At 41.5% G+C, this 13,549-nt stretch overlaps 1 protein-coding gene across 8 annotated transcripts in view; it reads right to left on the bottom strand.

Annotated features, from left to right (window-relative positions):
* Window positions 1–13,549, bottom strand: part of ZNF638 (zinc finger protein 638) — a 102,969-nt gene that overhangs the window by 64,734 nt on the left and 24,686 nt on the right. Inside the window, exon 1 of one of the 8 annotated variants that reach the window (XM_079111402.1) lies at window positions 518–669. The exons of 6 other annotated variants lie outside the window; for them this stretch is intronic. The gene's annotated coding sequence lies outside the window, so the exon portion shown is untranslated. Of the gene's footprint in view, window positions 1–517; window positions 670–13,549 lie in introns of those variants that run through there. One more of the 8 variants, XM_079111403.1, reaches the window with a different exon arrangement.

Here is a 13,549-nt window from a genome sequence, read left to right as displayed (position 1 = left end):
AACACGCTCTTCTCCGCATGCTTCTTGCACAACGTCGCTGGGCAAAGGGCTCGGCTCAAACTCCGCCGCCTCCCGGGGCGGAGGGGCACGGCTCCTCCCTCTCCGGCTCCCTCACCACCGCTTCCTCGGCTGTCAGGCCTGGCGCGGCCTCGGCAGGCCCTGCGCCCAAGGGGAAGGGGCCGCCCGGCCTTGCCAAAGGGCTCTTCTCGTTCCTCGGCCCGTGCAGCGGCCTCAGCGGCTCTTCCCGACGCAGGCTCCGGCGCCGGCGCCCGACCCGGCGCTCCTGGGCAGCGAGGCGAGCAAACGCGCGAGCGGGGCAGCCCAGCACCCCTTCCCTGGCCATCCCGGGGGTCCCGCAGCTCCTCCCGCCCCCGCCGTCTGCCCGCCGCCATTTTGTGCGCAGCCGCTGCGACACACATACAATAGTCGGCCCGGACACCACAGGAAAGGCGCAGGACCCCCACGCTTCGAGCCTCCGCCTTCCAGCCCCCTGCTCCCCACAAGGCAGCAGTCCTACCTATGCCTACCGACTAACAGCCGGATCCCATTCGCGCCCCACACAGTCTAGCACTCAGCCTTCAGTCGCGACGCCGAAGAAGCTACCGCCTCCAGCGAGCTGCACGCATGCGCGCCCCTCCAGCCCCAGAGAGCCCTCGGCGGCTCCTGGCGCCTGCGTACCGCCAGCACCGCGCTTGCCCGAAGAACCGGGGAGGACCTGGGCAGCCTGCTTCCGGAAGGGGGCGCTGCTGCGTTGTGGCGTGCCGCGGCGCCCTCTGCCGACCCGAGCACGGTGTCAGTCAATGCCTTTGACAGTTGTGAGCCCATCCCGACCATACTCATCCTGGAAGACCTGTATCATCTCATCTCCTCCATGAAGTCTCCATGATCGTTTCCCCTTCAATAATAACATTAAAATTAGGAATGCCTGGCACTTAATATCAAGACGCTTTGTACAAATAGTTTATGTACCTTTATCCTACCTTTATCCTCTCACCTTGTACTTTTTCTTTCTAATCCGTAGAGCAATGACATGATGTATATTATGGCCACTCAAAATGCTGGGAAATTAGAATTCAATAAAAGTGTACTGAGCTCAAAAGTTAACACTCTGGAAATCCTATTATACACCATTTCACACTAAAAAGACTACCTCTGTGGTAGGCATTCACAATCTTCATTTTAGCCACAAAAAACCTTGCACTGAAAGTAGTGAGAAAATTTTTTTCTGTGCTTTATGTTTTCAAGATGACTCTATTATACCAGTATAAAAACACAATGTGGTAAAACCCCTACCTTCCAGATACCACACAAATCACAGAACCGGCTTTGAGGCTCATACAGTAGTTTCACCTGGCACCCATACTCACATTAAAATAAGCAAAGGAAAGGCTGAGTCTTCTTGAAAAGATATCTTAATGAATTTTCACTTCAAATGAAAAATGCTGCTTGGGGCAACAAGCCAAAAACAACAAAGTAAAAGCCAACCAGTTCTCCCAAAACCCTTTTAGCGAATGGTATAAACTTGTCTGATCAGTTTCCTTCCATACATTTCTTTATAGTCACATGACACATAATTTACATGTAACAGGAAATGTTCTTTATTCTTTTTCCCCCAAAATGAACACATTAGCCTGATACTTGCTTTTCTGATTACTGACATTTCTCCAAGTAAACCATAGTCTTTCTTTAATAGTTGCATAATATATATAGTATATACGTGCACCATCAATTATTCAACATATTGTGGAACACTGAAGTTGTTCTCAGTCTTTTTGATACTAAAAGTATTACTGTATACAAACTGACTAACCAAATGATGCCTTAATTTCTAAAGGCTAGACTCCCAATAGTGGGACTATTAAATATATACATATATATAAATGTGTGTGTGTGTGTATTTATATATTAAAATATGTAATTTTAATAGTCGCTAGAATATTTCCTAAAAAGTTTATACAAATTTCCACTTCCACTAACTAGGCAGGAGAGTAATCATTTACCCAAAAACTCACTTCTTTCTCTAAACCCTGTAATACTTTAAATATCACTGGACTTGTCTGTTCTTTGAAGGTTTGATCCAATTCATCTTTGAAATATCTTGTCTTGGTGCTTTTTTAATGAGAGTTGTTCTTCAATAATTTTATCTAGATACTTTATGACATTTAATTTGGTAAGAATTTCTCTCCTCCACAATTTGGTTAACATTTACAGTTTCCTGAAAAGTATTCATTTAATCTACGTTTTCACATTAATTTTTCTAGTATTGATCAAAGTAATCTCTTAAAGTTTCTTTCATTCCCTTCAGGTCAACCTCATCTGTGGCTTTATTTATTTCTACATTTGCCACTTTGCAACACATCAAAAAAAATTTTTTTTTATTGTGCTACTGGGGACCAAACCATGGGGCACCCCAACCCTTTTTAATTTTTAGTTTGAGACAGGGTCTCATCAACTTGCCCAGGCTGGCCTTGAATGTGGGATCTTCCTGCCTCAGTCTCCCAAGTAGCTATGATTATGTGCCCCAAACCACACCTCATTTTTTTTTTTCTTATCTATCTTCCTCCACCAGAATGTGAGTTCCATGAGGTCAGGGATATTTGCATGCCAAAAATGATACTTAACACACAGAAGATATATCAGTAAATATTTGTTGAAAGAACAAGTGACAGCCAGGTACAGTGGCACATGCCTGCAATCCCAGAGGTTTAGGAGGCTGAGGTAGGAGGATCACAAGGTCATGACAGGCCTCATCAATTTAATGAAACCCTAAGCAACTTAACAAGACCCTGTCTCAAAATCAAAAATAAAAAGGCTGGTGCTGTAGCTCAGTGATAAGCATCCCTGGGTTCAATTCCCAGTACCCCTCCCACCCACACACACACAAATGACTCTGATGGGTGAAAAATTGTTTGTAATTATTGAATATCACTCCATACCTATTAGTCATGTGCGTTTCTTTTTTCCCCTTTTTTATGTGCATTTCTTTAAAAGCTCCTTTTCATATTTTTAAAAAATATAAGTATTTCCTTTGTTTTTTAAATATATGTATATATATGTGTATATATGTGTATATACACACACATATATATATACATACATACATACATATATACAAACATATTTTAGTTGTAGATGGATATAATACCTTTGTTTTATTTTTATGTGGTGCTGAGGATTGAACCCAGGGCCTCACATGTGCTAGGGAGGCACTGAGCCCAACCCCAGCCCCCTTTTCATATTCTTATATTTCTAATGAGATAGTCTCTTATTACAAGGTAGTTCTTACTACATAAGGAATATTAATTCTTTGTCAAACACATTACAATTGGCTTTTCTCCATGAATATTTTGTTTCTTTTGCTATTATAAACTTTCAGTCTTCATGCAATCAAATCTATGAACTTTTTCCTTTATGACTTCTAAGTTTTCTTTTTAAACTAGAAAGTCTCATCCTACTCCCAAGAAGCATTCACACCCAAAAATTAAATAAAATTCTCCCAAAGTTTTCTTAATTTTTCTTTACTTCATAATTTTTCATATTTAAATGTTTAATTCATCTAGCATCTATTAATTTCATGATATGAGGTACAGATCTAGCTTCATTTTCTTTGAAATGAATAAAGTCAATCATGAAGATTCCAGATATTAAGTAAATTATCCCTTCCCCATATTCAAAATATGTCATCCCTTTCAAAAAAACAAAGAACTATTTCATAGCTATAAATTGGATTTATGAGCCAGACACAGTGGTACACACTCAGGAAGCTGAAGCAAGAGGATAGCAGGTTCTAGGCCAGCCTGAGCAACTTAGAGAGACCCTGTCTCAAAAATAAAAAGGGCTGGGGAACATTGTAGTTCAGGCAGTGCGCCGCCAGGTTCAATCCCCAATATGGGATGGGGGCAGGGTGTTTATGGACCTTCTGGTTTAATGATCTACTTGTTTACCCATGAATTAGGGTATTTGGCATTCATTAACTGACCCAACAAATATGTATTGTATATATTTTTAACTTTCTATGTTATGATGTTTGACACTTTAAAAAACCTGGGTAGCCAACTCTTTGAAGACCACCAAGGGCTCAACAAGAGCATACCTTTGATATGCAAACTAGCAAATCCAGAGCCCTACTTTCTCTGTTGGTCCCTGCACCAAAGGTGGCCCTATTCTTCTGCCAGGATAATCCCAAGGTCAGTTGTCAGGCTACTAAGAACCATGCTTATATTTTAGCACCTGCCTCAATTACTCAAACTAGCCAATCCTTAGCTGTTCACCTTGCCCCATGTTGCTTTTCCTTCAGAAACACTAATGAAGGCCTTGGCCTACGCTTTGCCCTCCATCCTGCCCCTTCTCCTCCTGACCTGGGTGTTTCCCAATATGGGCTGGCATGGCCTGCCATGCCTCCTTGCCTCCAGCACTTATGAGTGCAGTAATTTGTTTTCCTGAGACTCTTGTGTCTCCTCTTGTTGTGGCTATACCTGACTATCTCCCAAAAGAACACAGAAAAAAATATTACTTAAGGCCCCACTCTGGGCCAGAAACTATTCCAGTCACCACAGAGTCAGTGGCAAACCCAAAGGCAATACTAAGTCCAGCCACATGGCGTGTACAGTCTTGATTAGGGAGGCAGATAAGCAATAAGCAAATATATAGTTATGTCCAATGGTAATAAATACCATGGAGAAAAATAAGACAAGATCAGGATGCAGGGAAGGAGGAGGCCACAGAGGTTGCAATCTGAAGTAAGAAGGTGGAGAAAGGCATCGCTGAGAAGGCAGCATTTGAACAGGAACCTGATGGACGTCAGTGAACCCGCCGGCTGGACATCTGGGAAGAAGAGGGTTCCAGGCAAAGTGAAGGTCAGTGTGAAGGCTCGGAGGAGTGCCAGCTCTGGGCACTTGAGAGATACTGAGAGGCCCAAGGGGCTGAAAGAGAAGCCTAAGAGTACGAGGAGGAGCTCAGCTGCGGATGCTTATGAGCTGCCCTCGTCCACTAGGGTTGCCATAACCAAATACCACAGGCTGGACAGCTTAGACGACAGAAGTGACATCACACGACCCATGACAACTTTTCCATCAACCATAAATCACATAGCAATGTTGGCCCTGTAAGAGTAAAATGGAGCTGAAAGCTTCCTGTAGTCTAGTGACACAGTAGCTGCTGTGATGTTGTAGCACGACACATTACTCACGTTTTGTGATGATGCTGCCAGTTGCATAAAAATACAGCACACTTAGGTATAGTGTACAACGTGTATAACAAGCGACTGTGCTACTGGATCACGTACTCACTAACCCATACTTGTTATCGTTATTTGATTGTATAGTCCTACTTACAAAGAGAGTTTATTGCACAACAGTACACTACTGACCCCAGCAGCAGCCTCACGCTTACCAGTTTCTTGGCTGCATCAAGAGGCCACATCAAGTGATTGACCTATACCATCTAGGTGTGTGTAAGTACATGCCACGGTGTTCTTAAATGGCCAAATCACCTCAAGATGTTCTCGCAAATCAAAACTACCCTAAGATTCCATCTCACCCCAATTAGAATGGTGATTATCAAGAACACAAGCAACAATAAGTGTTGGCGAGGATGTGGGGAAAAAGGTACACTCATACATTGCTGGTGGGGCTACAAATTAGTGCAGCCACTATGGAAAGCAGTGTGGAGATTTCTCAGAAAGCTTGGAATGGAACCACCATTTGACCCAGCTATCCCACTCCTTGGCCTATACCCAAAGGACTTAAAATCAGCATACTACAGAGATACAGCCACATCAATGTTCATTGCTGCTCAATTCACCATAGCCAGATTGTGGAACCAACCTAGATGTCCGTCAATTGACGAATGGATAAAGAAACTGTGGCATATATATACAATGGAATATTACTCCGCCATAAAGAATAATAAAATTATGGCATTTGCAGGCAAATGGATGAAATTGAAGAATATCATGCTAAGTGAGATAAGCCAATCTCAAAAAACCAAAGGACGAATAATCTCACTGATAAACAGATGAGGACATATAATGGGGGGAGGGAGGGGTTAGCGTTAGGGTTAGGGTTAGGTTTAGGATTAGGGTTAAGGAGGGTGGTAAGAATGGAGGAAGGAAGGACTGTATAGAGGGAAAAGAGGGGTGGGGGGGAAGGGAAAAAATAACAGAATGAATCAAACAACATTACCCTATGTAAATTTATGATTACACAAATGATATGCCTTGACTCCATGTACAAATAAACAACATGTATCCCATTTGTTTACAATAAAAAAAAAAGATGCATTTCTCAGAATTATCCCCATCATTAATGACATGATTTTCTCATTCCCTAGAGGCTTAGATCCAAGGGCAAGGTATCAGGAGGTTTGGTTTCTCCTGAGACCTGGCTCCTTGGCTTGCAGTTGAGCACCTTCTCATTGTGCTCTCATGTGGCTTTTTCTCTGTGCACATGCCTCCCTTCGGTCTCCTCCTCTTCTCATAAAGAGACCAGTCACATTGGACAAGAGTCCATGAGGTTAAACTTCATTTAACCTTAACCATTCCTTAAAAGGCCAATCTCCAAATGTGGCCACTTTCTGAGGTACACTGGGAATTAAGGCCTCAAACATGTGAATTCAGGTGGAGGACACACAATTCAGTCCACGACAAAGGTCATTTTAGGGGCTTTGGTTTTTATTGTGAAAGGGAGAAAGGCTTTGAGCAAAGGAGTAACACAATTTGACTTGCATTACATTGAATACTTCTTCTATGCCACTACCGTAGGCACTGGAAGATATTTCAGTGAACAAAACTCGAGTCCTGATCTCATAGAATTCATACTTTAGAAGAAGAAAGCAATAAGTAAATATATCACGTGGTAACAAATTTTTTAAAAACACACAACAGGTAAAGGGGAAATGATGAGGCGGGGGATGGGGGATATTTTAGATAGGGGAACCAGGGGAATCATCTCTGAGAAGGCAACATCTGAGCAGAGATACAAAGGAAGACAAGGGAAGCCATGCAAATATCTGGAAGAACTTTGGGACCAGAGGAAACATCAAGTGCAAAGGCCCTGGGACTAACAAGAAGGCCAGCTCAGATGAGAAAGAGTAATGGAAAGAGGACCAGATGAGAGTGGAGAAGTGAGGGACCAGATTATGCAAAATCTGGCAGATCACTTACAGCAACATGTAACACTGCATGAAACACTGGATTAGGAATTATAAGAGTCATGTCTCTGGCCCCTGCTTTGATACTAAACTCACTAGTTTTCACTTTTCTTACATGTAAAGGTAAGAGAAGGGGCAACTAGATTAGCTAGTCCACAAGATGTATATGAAAATCTCCTGTGCACCAAGAGACTCATCAAGACCTATGGCATTTCAAAGAAAAGTACTCTTTATCATAGTATCTGCTATTCCCATGATACTATAGGCAGCTACGCTTTCTAATCACCTTGGACTGCTTCCACAAATTCTCATTTCCAGTTAGAAGTGTCAGTATTCTTTATAGGAAAAAAATTATATTCCACCTATTGTTGTCTTTATATTTTTCTCTTTCGGTTTTTGGGCCGAAGACCAAATCCAGGGCCTTGTGTGGGCTAGGCAAGCCTTTTGCCACTGAGCTAAATCCCCAACCCCCATCAATCCCACCATCATTGTCTTTTTACCATCACTCTTATCCACAATTTCCTACCCTCTTCTTTCATCCACCCTGTTTTCTGATTGGTCAGACAAGAATTGAGCAGCTCTATCCAGTCCTCAGTTTCTGCCTGCTCAGCTCTGTCACAGCTCAAAGCCTAAAAGTATTAGAAAAAAGAAGAGTCATCACAAACTTTCTCCCGTGATCTGTTAACATAAATGGGGCTTTGTCTCAATGACATAAAGCATCTCATCACCATTTTAGTTCAAGTGCAAGTATTCTTATAAATACTATTGGGGGCAACTACTTGCCCTTCTTCTGTCTTTAGGTTCTAAATTTAAGTACTGGCATGGACAGAAGGCCATGATGAAAAGTTTGAGAAATCCCAGATTCCTTTCCAGTCCTTCAAAGGAACATTAACATAACAAAAACTTAATTCTTTGGAAGGCTGAGGCAGGAGGACCGCAAGTTTGAGGATAGCCTCACAACTTAGCAAGATCCTAAGCAACTTAGTGAGACCCTATCTCAAAATAAAAAATAAAAGGGCTGGGGATGTGGCTCAGTGATAGAGCAGCCCCAGATTCAATCCTCCATACCAAAAACAAAAGAAGAAAGAAAGAAAAAGAAAACTTGATTCTTACTGATCTTTGAATTTTGGAGATCATAAAGTATACCAAGGCATAATATATATAGAAGTTCAGAAACTACTTCAAGAAAATAAGCACTATCTTTTCTGGAGTTTTATCAAAGCTAATACAATGGTGACTAGAAATCAGTTTGTCTCTTCTTGTTAAAGTGATTTTTAAATATGTTTTTAATTTATATAATATACTTCCCTTTAAGAGGTGAAGCCTAACTTTCCCTTGGATGTTAGAGATTTAGTTCACTGATGTTAATGAAAATGTGGCAGAAGTGACATTATATGACTTTCAAGGTCACGTCATATAAAGGAGAGCCGTCACCAACTGCCTTCTCTTAGATTACCTATCCTAGGGAAAGCCAGCTTCCATATTGTGAGGACATCCAAGCAGCCTGTTAGAGGTCCACCAGAGGCAAGTGCTGTGGCACACACCAGTAATCACAGCGACTGGAGAGGCAGAGGCAGGAGGATTGCAAGTTGGAGCCAGCCTCCGCAACTTAGCAAGGCCCTATCTCAAAACTAAAAAAATAAAAAGGACTAGGGGTGGAGTTTAGTAGTAAAGCACCCCTGGGTTCAATCCTCAGTACCACATACAAAAAAAAAGCCTATGTCAATAACCACTATAAAATTTCCATTCATTTCCATAAGCCACTTCAGAGACAGAACCTCCAGTCCCAATTAAATCTTCAGATGACTACATCCTTAAATTAGGTGCAGTGGCACATGCCTATAATCCCAGCTACTTGGAAGGCTGAGACAAGTGGATCCCAAGTTAGAGGCCAGACTGGGCAACTTAGCAAGACCCTGCCTCAAAAGGGCTGTGGATATAGCTCAGTGGTAGAGTGTCCCTGGGTTCAATCCCCAGTACCACCCCCCCATACACATAACTACATCCTAAACTGACATCCTGAAAGCAACACCATGAGAGAAGAACTGCCTAAGTTAATCTTCAATTCCTGATCCCCAGTAATGGTTAAGATGAAAAATATTATATTCTTGTTTTAAGTCATTAAGTTTTGGGATAAATTGTTTTTTTTAATATTCTTATCTGAAAATGAGGGAATCAATTCACTAAAAACATGACTCAACATCATGATCAATGAGTGGGCAATGAATTAGGCTTTAGAAACAACAGAATTTTAGTCTGAGCTCTAATTTAAGCAAATTAAAGATTAGTTTTCTCAAGCATAAATTGAGAATAATTCTTTACCTGGAGGATGATCATCTTATGAGCTCTTTATCCTGATAACACCATGTACGGTCTACTTATTACCTACAAAAGCAATTCAAGAAAGATCTAGCCAGGGCAATGGTGCACGCCTATAATCACAGTGGCTCGGAAGGCTGAGGCAGGAGGATCACCAGTTCAAATCCAGCCTCAGCAATGAAGTGAGGCCCTGAGTAACTTAGTAAGACCCTGTTTCAAAATGAAAAATAAAAAGGGCTGGGGATGTGGCTCAGTGGTTAAGTGCCCCTGGGTTCAATCTGGAGAGGAAAAGAGAGGAAAGAAAGGGAAAGGAGAGAGAAAAAGAAAAAGAAAAGAGGAAAGCAAGCAAGTGGCATCAACATCTGTAATCTCAACTACTCAGGAGGCTGAGGCAGGTGGATCACAAGTTCAAGCCCAGTCTGGGAAACTCAGTGAGACTCTATCTCAAAATAAAAACTTTAAAAGGGGTTGAGGGTATAGCTCAGTGGTAAGGCACTTGTCCAGCATGAACGAAGTTTAATCCCTAGGAAGGAAGGAAGGGAGGAAGGAAGCACTTTAAGAATGGAAGCAGGAAGATTTCCATGGACATGCTTCCCAGTGAATTAACCATAACTGGTAAAAATTATTATTAAAAAAAAAACAGTCACTTAGGGCTGGGGCTATAGATTAGTGGTAGATCACTTGCCTCGCATGTGTGAGGCACTCGGTTTGATCCTCAGCACATATAAAAAATAAATAAATAAAAAAATAAAGATTTCACTATTCCCTCCAAAATAACTTTTGAAAAAAAAGACACTTAAAGTTCTATAAATTGTTCTAACAATATATATATATATATATATATATAGAGAGAGAGAGAGAGAGAGAGAGAGAGAGAATGAAGAAATATTACCAAAGAAAATTCACCAAATCTTGGTAAGAACAGTGGGAGTCTCTGGCACTTGAATGATCCACTCATTTGTCATCCCAAAGCTCAGTGTGATAAAAGCTGACTCTGGTTGGTATCGGTAAGATAAGGTCCTCTTCCTCTACCTCCCAAGAGATATAATATCTCTGCAGAAGGGACAGGCCACCAGGATGTCCCTTTGGTCTAGGCAGAAAGGTCTGGGGTTCCCGTATTACACCTATCCCACACTTATAAGAGGGGTCTCCAGATGAAACAGTCCAAATATATTAGGGTCCTGCTTTTCTGTGCTACCTAGAGAGGGGTCCATATGACAGTATTCTGACTGTGATAACTTCAAGGGAAACTTCCACAATGTCCGGAACCCTTGATGTCCTCCAAATGAAGAAGAAAGAGGTCTTCAAATTCCTTGTAGCAGGGTCCCACTTAGGTGGTACCAACCTTGATTTCCAGATGGAACAGCATTCTACAAAAGGGAAAGCAATGGTATTTATATTATTAATCTGAAGCAGACCTGGAGAAGATTCTGCTAGCAACTTGTGCCACCGTAGCCACTGAAGCCCTGCTGAAGTCAGTGTCCTGTCTCTTACCCTTCACAAAACTCAATTCAAAATGGATCAAGGACCTTGGAATCAGACAAGAGACCCTTGCATCTTATAGAAGAAAAAGTAGGTCCAAATCTCCAAACATGTCAGCTTAGGATCAGACTTCCTTAACATGACTCCCATAGCACAAGAAATAAAAGCAAGAATCAATAACTGAGAAAGATTCAAACTAAAAAGCTTTCTCTCAGTGAAGGAAACTATCAGCAATGCGAAGTGAGAACCTACAGAGTGGGAGAAAATCTTTGCCTCTCATACTTCAGATAGAGCACTAATTTCCAGAATATATAAAGAACTCAAAAAACTCTACACCAAGGATACAAATAACCCAATCAACAAATGGGCTAAGGAAATGAACAGATACTTCACAGAAGATCTACAAGCAATCAACAGATACATGAAAAAATGTTCAACATCTCTAGTAATAAGAGAAATTCAAATCAAAACTACCCTAAGATTCCATCTCACCCCAATTAGAATGGTCATTATCAAGAATACAAGCAACAATAGGTGTTGGTGAGGATGTGGGGAAAAAGGTATACTCATACATTGCTGGTGGGGTTGCAAATTAGTGCAGCCACTCTGGAAAGCAGTGTGGAGATTCCTTAGAAAACTTGGAAATGGAACCACCATTTGACTCAGCTATCCCACTCCTAGGCCTATACCCAAAGGACTTAAAGTCAGCATAGTACAGAGATACAGCCACATCAACATCCACAGCTGCTCAATTCACAATAGCCAGATTGTGGAACCAACCTAGATGCCCCTCAATTGATGAATGGATAAAGAAACTGTGGTATATACATACACAATGGACTATTACTCAGTCATAAAGAATAATAAAATTATGGCATTTGCAGGCAAATGGATGAAATTGGAGAATATCATGCTAAGTGAGATAAGCCAATCTCAAAAAACCAAAGGGCGAATGATCTTGCTGATAAGCAGATGATGATACATAATGGGGGGTGGCGGGGAGGCAAGAATGGAGGAAGGAGGAACTGTATAGAGGAAAAGAGGGGTGGAAGAGGGGTGGCGGGCTAGGAAAAAATAACAGAATAAATCAAACAACATTGCCCTATGTAAATGTATGATTATACAAATGGTATGCTTCTACTTCATGTACAACCAGAGAAACAAGTTATACCCCATTTTTTACAATAATAATAATAAAAAAGGACTCAAACAGGAAGATCACAAGTGCAAGGCCAGCCTTAGTGATACCCTGTATCAAACTAAAATTTTTAAAAGGGCTGGGGATGTAGCTCAGTGATAGAACACTTACCTAGCATGTGTGAAGCATGCCCTAGGTTCAATCCCAGTATTGGAATTGCGGGGGAAAAAAAAAAAAGAGTCCTTTTAAAATACTTATCCCAGGATGACCATGTGTACATCTAAGACTTCGTCCTCTATGGAGCAAAAATAGAGGTTGTATATTTCAAGGGAAAGGGAAATAAACTTCACTAGAATAGTTCATCCAAGTCACTAAACAAATAAACAATAATAAAATAAGCCTAGGGGAAGGGAAAATCAGTATCCAGAGCTGCTGCAATATATTACCTAAGATGCTCCGGATTTCCACAACAAACATTCAAGGTACGGAAAGAAACAGGAAAGGGTAACCTGCACAGAGGAAAACACAGGCAAAAGAAACTCCCTGTGAAGGGCCCCAATATTGGATTTAACAGGCAAAGACCTGACAGTAGCAATTATAAATATATGGAAAGACCTAAAAGAAACCATGACTAAGTTTTTTTAAAAAAAGTATAATGATGTTCCAACAAACAAAGTATCAACAAAGACGGAAAAATTATTTCAGGCTACACAACCAGAATTTTTCTTTCTTCTTTTTTTCTTTTTTGAGTAGGGGGCTCACTGTGTTCTTATGCAGGGCCCCAACTCATGATCCTCTAGCCTCAGCCTCCCAAGTAGCTGGGATTACAGGCATGTGACACCATTCTGATTCAGAAATTCTGATTCAGTAGGTCTGGGGAACGCAATTTGAGAAAAACTGCTGTAGCAAATTTGGCCTCCTTTGAAGGGCTAAATTAGTGAACAACTGTTATTTTTGCCTTCCCAACATTCATCTCCTGCTTCTTCCCATAACCAAACCATTTTTTTATTTTTATTTTTTGGGTGCTGGGGAATCGAACCTAGGGCCTTGTGCTTACAAGGCAAGCACTCTACCGACTGAGCTATCTCCCCAGCCCCCTCCCCCCCAAACCATTTTTCCAGAGGGAAGGGCCTTCCAAGTAGTTTAGGTATGGCTGAACTGCCCACCTGGACCACAGGAGACACGTGACTCAGGCCTCACCAATCAGAATATTCCATTCCCAGGGCCACAAAAATGGATTCAGAAATAGGAAGGCAACCAATGAGAATGCTTCCTGGGATCTTTCTGTCAGAGTTATCAGAGAAGATAACTCTCTCACTGCTGAGGTTGCTAAGGCTAATAAGATTTGAGCCTTGGGCTTCTGGTGGCCCTCATGATTACCAAGTTGAGAAAACCTATTAGAAAAGGAGGATGTGGATGACACTCGAGCCCTTACATTCAGCCACATCCAAAATCAAACTA

This window comes from Sciurus vulgaris (assembly GCF_902686455.1).
Source record: "Sciurus vulgaris genome assembly, chromosome: 14".
NCBI lineage: Eukaryota > Metazoa > Chordata > Mammalia > Rodentia > Sciuridae > Sciurus > Sciurus vulgaris.
This window is presented reverse-complemented; position numbering and strand designations above follow the sequence as displayed.